The sequence below is a fragment of the Dama dama genome, chromosome 11, assembly GCF_033118175.1.
Source record: "Dama dama isolate Ldn47 chromosome 11, ASM3311817v1, whole genome shotgun sequence".
Lineage (NCBI taxonomy): Eukaryota > Metazoa > Chordata > Mammalia > Artiodactyla > Cervidae > Dama > Dama dama.
The window spans coordinates 102,860,467-102,869,681 of record NC_083691.1 but is presented as its reverse complement, the minus strand read 5'-3'; the positions used below and the strand labels follow the sequence as shown (position 1 = coordinate 102,869,681).

General features: G+C 37.5%; 1 pseudogene; it reads left to right on the top strand.

The window, feature by feature from the left end:
* Positions 1-7,926: 7,926 nt before the first annotated feature.
* On the top strand, positions 7,927-8,856 carry LOC133065373 (olfactory receptor 4C13-like; annotated as a pseudogene).
* Positions 8,857-9,215: the final 359 nt, after the last annotated feature.

The following is a 9,215-nucleotide window of genomic DNA, read 5'->3' as shown; positions in this document are numbered from 1 at the left end:
CTGACTTCACATACCAGGATGTCTGGCTCTAGGTGAGTGATCACACCATTGTGATTATCTGGGTCATGAAGATCTTTTTTGTACAGTTCTTCTGTGTATTCTTGCCTCCTCTTCTTAATATCTCCTGCTTCTGTTAGGTCCATACCTTTTCTGTCCTTTATCGAACCCATCTTTGTGTGAAATATTCCCTTGGTATCTCTAATTTTCTTGAAGAGATCTCTAGTCTTTCCCATTTTGTTGTTTTCCTCTATTTCTTTACATTGATCGCTGAGGAAGGGTTTCTTATCTCTCCTGGCTATTCTTTGGAACTCTGCATTCAAATGGGAATATGTTTCCTTTTCTCCTTTGCTTTTTGCTTCTCTTCTTTTCACAGCTATTTGTAAAGCCTTCTCAGACAACTGTTTTGCCTTTTGGCATTTCTTTTGCATGGGGATGGTCTTGATCCCTGTCTCCTGATAATGTCACGAACCTCTGTCCATAGTTCATCAGGCTCTCTGTCTATCAGATCTAGTCCCTTAAATTCATTTGTTTACCCACCTGTAAAATAAAGATAATATAAGTGCTTGCCTTTTCATATTGCTGTAAAGATCACTGATGAATATTACTGGGTGGTTTTTTTTTTTTTTTTTTGCTTATCTTTTGTGCATTTATTTTTGATTAATTAATCTTTGCTACTTTGCAACTTTATTGCTGTGTGTGGACTTTCTCTGGTTGTGGTAGCCCAGGACTACTCTTTGTGGTAGTGTGTGGGCTTCTCACTGTGATGGTTTCTCTTGTTGAGCAGCACAGGCTCTAGGCACTTAGGCTTCAGTAGTTGTGGTGTGTAGGCTCCATAGTGTGGCAAGCAGCCTTAGTTGCTCTGCAGCATGTGGAATCCTGCTGGACTGGGGTCAGATATTGTCCCCTGCATTAGCAGTCACATTCTTAACCACTGGACTACCAGGGAAGCTTCATCACTATATTTTTAAAGAACAGACTTTTGGACTCTGTGGGAAAAGGCGAGGGTGGGATGTTTCAAGAGAACAGCATCAAAACATGTATATTATCTATGGTGAAACAGATCACCAGCCCAGGTTGGGTGCATGAGACAAGTGCTTGGGCCTGGTGCACTGGGAAGACCCAGAGGGATCGGGTAGAGTGGGAGGTGGGAGGGGGGATCGGGATGGGGAATACATGTAAATCCATGGCTGATTCATGTCAATGTATGGCAAAAACCACTACAATATTGTAAAGTAATTAGCCTCCAACTAATAAAAATAATTGAAAAAATAAAAATAAATTTCTTTAATGCATTTTACTGGGATGAAATCTTATGAGTACATATACAGTAATCAAGCTTGTAAAACTAGGCCCCCATTTGGTTTTAATAAAGCATCAAATATTTAAGAGTAGTCCTAGACTGTTTTTGATTTATGACATTAGGGCCACAGAAGGGTAATCTTGTGATAAAGAGGAGCTCTATGGTTGAATGAATAAAGCCTTCCATCCATGTTGCTTCCACTAGCAGTCCAATCGCCAATTCATGATGGTCGTATAGTGCAAGGGCTTGCAGATTGCCACACAGAGTCACAGGCCATCATGGTGAGCAAGGGCTTGCAGATGGCCACACAGAGTCACAGGCCATCATGGTGAGCAAGGGCTTGCAGATGGCCACACAGAGTCACAGGCCACCACGGTGAGCAAGGGCTTGCAGATGGCCACACAGAGTCACAGGCCATCACGGTGAGCAAGGGCTTGCAGATGGCCACATACAGTCACAGGCCATCACGGTGAGCAGGACAGCATCAGCACCTGCAAGTACATGTTCCCCAAAGAGCTGCATCATGCATTCATTGAAAGGGCTGATTTTGTTTTCATAGAGTGAATATATGATCAGTTTGGGAATAGTGACATAAGAGTAGCAGGCATCAACAAAAGAGAGATGGGCCAGGAACTAGTACATAGGTTAACCTAATAAAGAGCTGGTGGTAATGGTGACCATAGTGAGCACATTTCCTAACATAGAGACAATGTAGATGACCAAAAATACAACAAATTTGTATTTTTGTATTTTTGCATTTTGTATTTTCTACATCTTTGGATTTTGTGAGAGTCCCAGTAGAACAGATTATGTCATGTTGTTTCTATTATACCTGTATCTCAGGTCATGATTAGTTATAGCAATGTATGGCCCTGGCTTCTACTTGGATGGATAGGAAGAAGTACTTTAGGATTCTCTTATGCTCAAGGCCATTTGTGCACTAATTTAGTTATGACCTCAGGAATCTTGCCATTATATGAGCCTGATGGACAAAGAGATCAGTATTTCACTGGTATTTAACAGCTATTTTTATGCCTTCATGAGAATGGAAAGATGTAATTGCCTATATGGAAACTTTTTCAGAATTCACATATAAGGCCTAGAATGACAGTAATCAAGCCACAAACTTACTGAATTCTAGAATCTCTGTGAGAAAGAAATGGCAACAAACTGCAGTACTCTTGCCTGGGAAATCCCATGGACAGAGGGGTCTGGTGGGCTACAGTCCACACGGTCACAAAGACTCTGAATTGACTGAGTGAGCAAACCAACAGGAACACGATAAGAAAACTAAATTACAGAAATCATATGGCCATATCCAGGGGGAACTTGTGAAATAATTCAAACGCAATGCTGTATTTTATACCAGATGAATCCTACAATACAAAGCATTTACCAACCTACACAGAAAATCAGATTTCTGAGTTAAGTGATCCATTTCCTAGTCTTGTTGATTTTTTAGAGATTTGGTTTGGTCTGAAAGCTCATGGTAGAAAATCATTTTCAAAAAAAGATTTATTCTACCTAAATTCAAGACATAGTATAAAATTACCACAAAACAAGTAATGTGCTATTTAAACATATTAGAATGTTCATAAAATCTAAATGTATGAATTTCCCAACAAAGATATCAAAGAAATTCAGTGTGGAAATAATGGATCTTTCAACAAATGCTGGATCAATATGATACCAACTTGCAAAAAAGTGAACCTCAACAATGCTTCACTCTATACACTAATATTAATGCAAAACAAGTCAGTGAACTAGATGTAAAATCTAAAACCATAAAAATTCTAGAAGAAATATTTTTATCGTGAGGTCGTTGTTCATTTGGTAAGTCTTGGACTCTTTGCGACTCCATGGCCTGCAGCGTGCTAGGCTCCCGTGTCCTTAGTGGGACAAACTCCAGAGGTTTGCTCAGTTTCACCTCTGTTGAATCAGTGATGCTGCCTAGCTATCTCATTCTCTGCTGTCCCCTTCTCTTTTTGCCTTCAATCTTTCCCAGGATCAGGGTTTTTTCCAATGAGTTGTATTCTCGCATCAGGTGGCCAAAGTATTAGAGCTTCCCCATCAGTCCTTCCAACAAATATTCAGGGTTGATTTCTTTTAGGATTGACTGGTTTGATCTCCTTGCTGTTCAAGGAACTTTAAAGAGTCTTCTCCAGCACCACAATTTGAAGGCAATGACTCTTTGGCCTTCAGCCTACTTTATGATCCAACTATCACATCTGAACATGAGTACTTTAAAACCAAAGCTTTGACTATATGGACTTTTGTTGGCAAAGTGACGCCTCTGCTTTTTACATTGACTAGATTTATCATAGCTTTCTTTCCAAGGAGCAAGTGTCTTTTATTTTCATGGCTAAAGTCACCAACCACAATGACTTTGGAACCCAAGAAAATAAAATCTGTCACTGTTTCCGTTTTTACCCATCTATTTGCCATGAAATGATGGGACCAGATGCCATAATCATAGTTTTTTGAATGGTGAGTTTTAAGCCAGCTTTTTCACTCTCCTCTTTCACCTTCAACAGTCACTGTAGCTCCTCTTCACTTTCTGCCATTAGAGTTGTATCATCTGCATATCTGAGCTTGTTGATTTTTTTTCTCTGAGCAATCTTGATTCCAGTCTGTGATTTGTCAGCTCAGATTTCTCGTGATGTGCTTGCATATAAGTTATACCAGCAGGCTGGCAATATACAGACTCGACATACTCCTTTGCTAATTTTAAACCAGTCTGTTCTTCCATGTCCAATTCTAACTGTTGCTCCTTGACCTGCATACAGATTTATCAGAAGACAGATAAGGTAGTCTGGAGGAGGGAAAGTCTAATTACTCCAGTATTTTTGCTGTGAGAACCCCATGAACAGTAGGAAAAGGCAAAGAGATCTAGAGGTTGATCAATATTTATTAGATATGACATGAGAAGCATGAACCATAAAACTACCAAAAAAAAAAAAAGAAAGACTTTAAAAAATTAAAGAAAATTCACAGACTAGGAGAAAAATGTGTTTGTGTACAACAGATCAATCTTGCATAACATTTGTATACAAATACCTCATACTTTGTATATGTATAATAAATATGACAAAACACATATATCTGGAATACATAAAAACCATTAACAACTAAGTTAAAAATACTGACTCAGTGGACATGAATCTGAACTGTGGGAGACAGTGAAGGACAGGGAAACTGGTGTGTTACAGCCCAGTAGTTGCAAAGAGTCAAACATGATTTGGGGACTGGACAAAAAGATACACAAAACTCATATTTTTAAATTATACAAATAACCTGAAAAGAGATTTCCCAATGAAAGCACATACCCATAAAAATAGTTTCTAAAAATGCTCAAAATCGTTAGTCATCAAGAAACGCAAACAAAAATTTTAGTAATTTATCACTTCATAACTCTTAGCATAACTAAATAGAAAAATAATACATAGTGATCCCTTCTTGTGCTTTAGATATCTCTTCAGATGTTTAATGTGTTTCATGCTGACCATCATACATGTCCCAGATATTAATCATCTGGATCCTATTAGAGTTTCTGTTTACTTCCATTACTCTCTGATGAACAGGGAATAAAAGGTTTTGATTTCAGGCACTTTTAAATGGTTTCCACTAATTTTATGCCCTCACTGCTCTAACTTACAAGTAATCAGTCCTAGATTTCCAGAAAAGTTTAATATTGATAAGAAAATAGAAGTTTTCTCTTTGAGATGAGCCCACAGTTTAACTATACATCACAGGTACCCATGCTAGAAATATGCCACCCTTTCTATCACATGCCATTAAATTTTCTTTGAAACCCAGATTCATATACAGATTGTGGACTCACATGATTTGGTTGCAGGTGCAGGGAAAATGATTTTCCACTCTAGAATGGATGTTTCTCAAGTATGTCTCTCCAGAATGCCTGTTTCTAAGACAAAATCATTCCATCAAAAGAAGTAATTAATTCCCGGGAGAGAAAGTGTCCTTACAAGACATGCAATACAAGGTCCTTGAATGTTTGGGAAAACCTTTTTAATATCCATGCATTTTATGGACATTTTCATGAATTTTTGCTGTTGTTGTTGTTTTCCTCTCTAGTGCAAAGTTCGTCAAGGGTAGATAAACCATTTGAAAGTGTATTCACCACGCATTCAGCCTTCTGCCTATGGAACCAGAACCATGTATAGAAGATCATTTCTACATCGTGTTATGAGTGAATGGATTCTAAATTCAAGTCCAGGGTTTTCTGTAGAAAGTTTTAGAGGTTTATGCTAGGAGAAAATAGACTCATGAAAAGACTTATTTCTCTCCTGTTGATTTGATACAAATTATCTGAACATTCTCTTTTAAGTGTGCCATATTTTTCATATCAAAAGTCACTTATCCCAAGAAGGGGTCAATCGGAAGACAGGATTATTTCCGAACACCCTGAAATATCACTAAGATGATCTAAGACCAGAAGGTAAGCCTTTCAATAGTGCCAATGCTTATTAAAGATGGTTATACTGCTGTTCTTAATTGTTACTTTCCATATAAAGCAAACCTGATGTTCCAAAATTGTGAAATAGAGTAATAGAGCATTTCACCTTCAGGTTTTGTTCACAACATGGTTGGTAAATATCATTAACCTAACTTGACAGATGGAAACTTTTGAGGCTCATAGAGATAAAAAAAATTTAGAAGATACAACTCTCTAATACAAGATACAGTCCTTTTGCCATGAGATACTTAAGATTGATCATGTGAATAAAAAGGAAATTTGAATACCCTTTACACAGAAAAAAAGTAACATGAATATTAAGTGATATAAATCATCATCTGTTTAGACCAACAGGAATATGAAGAACTCTTCTTGGGATCAACCACAGTGTATAATATGGGTCTCTGTGGCTTCTTTAAAAGTAAAATTGGAGATGACCTTTCTTCAGTTTATTGCATGGCTAAATGTCTTTTGTATTGTTGCTCAAAATGTCTATTATTCCTACAACAAGGTGCACAGACAGTCAAAAATAAGTGATGGCCCTTTGTGTGTCCTCCATGGTATGGTGAATATGTTCATATATGTTTCTTCTCCAATTTTCATAACTGCTTCTAAGCAGTTACAAAAGACATCAATCTTCTCACTTGATTGTAGAGGAAACAAGATGTAAGGTGCCAGAAATATACTCCAGATCAAGAAGTTGCAAGTGGAGAAGCACCTGATGATATGGCCTTTCTGATTCTCAAAACAACATGCTTCACTGCTGCACCAACATTTTCATTGTGCAGGAGAGTCTGCAGGACTATTCATTGCAGGGGAATTGAAGAAGGAGAAATTAAGGTGAGGAAAATAAGAGGAAATGAAACAGCAGTGAAAGGAGTGCCACATAGTATTGATATTAAAGAGTTCAATATATTATCCTGTGTAAGTGTGGTGTGTGTGATTATATGTGTATTTGTGTGTTGATGAATTTGCTTCATAGATATGTTTCTAAGTTATATTGAAGCAACTATGGTAATTATGATCTTATCAAAAGGAGTTTACTAGTTAAACATTGTTTATTTTAGTATACCAATCTAGACAATGGGTTAAACATACAGAGAAAAAATCTAATAATATTCAGATATTAAATATCTGCCTAACATTGCATGAAATCCTTAACTTTTCTAGGTTTCTATCCCTTAATGTGTAAAGTAAGTATAAAATGACAGTAGTGATCAGATCACAAATTTGCAATGAGAATTGCAACCAATTTCTGCAAAGAAAAATTAGAGCACTGAGAACACTGAGGAAGTGTTCAGGAAGTTTTAGCCGATATTAGTATTACTATTATTTACATCTAACATAATTTCCTGAGATTGTTTTTCATCTGCGAGAGGAATGAAATAATAATACACACACATGTTGCTACCGTACCATGCATATAACAATCAATCATTAAAAGTATATGCATTAGTTATTATAAAGTCATTGGATTTAGGTGATATGCATTATCAAATATATTGTGGTAGCTCTGGTATTCTGCCATTACTTTCTATTCAATATATATTAAAGTTTAGGTCAACAATTATAAAAATCTGGTATCATGGTTTCTTTTCTCTGGCTTCTATCTCCATACAGAACCTCAACCAGCTTCATCAAGATCACACAAAGATCTTTACTAGAGTTTAGAGTTAAAGCCAATATTCTCACTTTTTCAAACCTCTCTTTATCTTTACACTCATATTCTAAATTATATTTACTGGTTGGCCATTTCCTAAAAATAAAAGAGAAATTGCCTAGCTTTGAATGCGTATCCTCTGCATGCATTTTCTACCTCTCTTCAGGTTTAGCTGCCACTGTGTGTGAGATTTACCACTTCACCTTAAGCTGTGAGTCATCTCACATGCACAGATCATCTCTCGCTTCTATCTGCATATTTTTCATGTCTGTACTTTAAAAAATCACCTTCCTGAGCAGAGAATTTGAATAATCACTGTCTTTTCTTGAATGATTACCGTCTTTTTTTCTATCTCATACAAATCATAAGAATCAAAACCCATAGAATTTAGGCATTCATTATTACATTGGCAAGATTAATTAATTCAAGGTTGAACTAATAAATTGTGACTCTTTTTCAGGTAACATAATTAATCATAACCTGAGATACATGGATAACTGAAACAATGTGACTGAGTTTGTTCTACTGGGACTCTCACAGAATCCAAAGATGCAGAAAATCATGTTTGTTGTGTTTTTGGTCATCTACATCGTGTCTGTGGTAGGAAATGTGCTCACTATGGTCATCATCAAAGCCAGTCCACTGTTAAGGTCCCCCATGTACTATTTCCTGGCCCATCTCTCTTTTGTTGATGCCTGCTATTCCTGTGCCACTACCCCTAAACTGATCATAGATTCCCTCTATGAAGAGAAAACCAGCCCTTTCAACGAATGCATGATGCGGATCTTTGGGGAACATCTGTTTGCAGGTGTTGATGTCATCCTGCTCACTGTGATGGCCTATGACCACTACGTGGCCATCTGCAAACCCTTGCACTATACAACCATCATGGATCGGTGACTTTGTGGGCTGCTAGTGGGAGTGGCATGGGGGGGAGGCTTTATTCATTCAACCATACAGCTCCTCTTCATCATCAGATTACGTTTCTGTGGCCCTAGCATCATAGATCACTTTATGTGTGACTTAATGTTTTTGCTCGATCTGGCCTGTACTGACACTCACCTTCTAGGACTTTCTGTTCCTGCCAACAGTGGTTTCCTCTGTCTGTTAAATTTGCTTCTCTTGATTGGCTCCTATGTGGTCATTCTGTGTACCCAGAGGACCCATAGCTGGGAGGCCAGATGCAAGGTCCTCTCTGCCTGTGTCTCCCACATCACAGCAGTCATCCTGTTCTTTGGGCCCTGCTAATTTGTGTACCTGAGACCAGCGGTTACTTTGCCTGCGGATAAATCAGTTGCTGTATTCTACAGTATGATAACTCCCATGTTAAATCCCTTAAACTTTACCTTGAGAAATGACCAGATGAAAAATGCCACTAGGAAATTGTGTAGCCAAAAAGTGATTTCAGGTGATCAATAAGATGTCCGTGAAGCCCCAAGTTCAGTCAACTGATGCAAAAATATCATTGTTGGTGACCTCCAGCAAGAATACCTATGAGATATAGAAAAAAAAAATAATAACCCTTATGATCATAGATTCTGAAAGGGGAAAAGAAGAGATGGATGCAACAAAAGAGACAAAAACCTAGCCTAGGACTATTCTTTGAATATTTGAAAAGTTCTACCAAATTGGAGCTGAGTTTTACTAGCTTCATCCATTGTATATGTATTCACAAGCTTTAATCCCAATAAAATTAATTAAAGAAATTTAAAAATACAGTGAGGAGCATCTCTGGTGGTCCTGTGGCTAAGAATCCAATTGCCAATACAGGGGACATG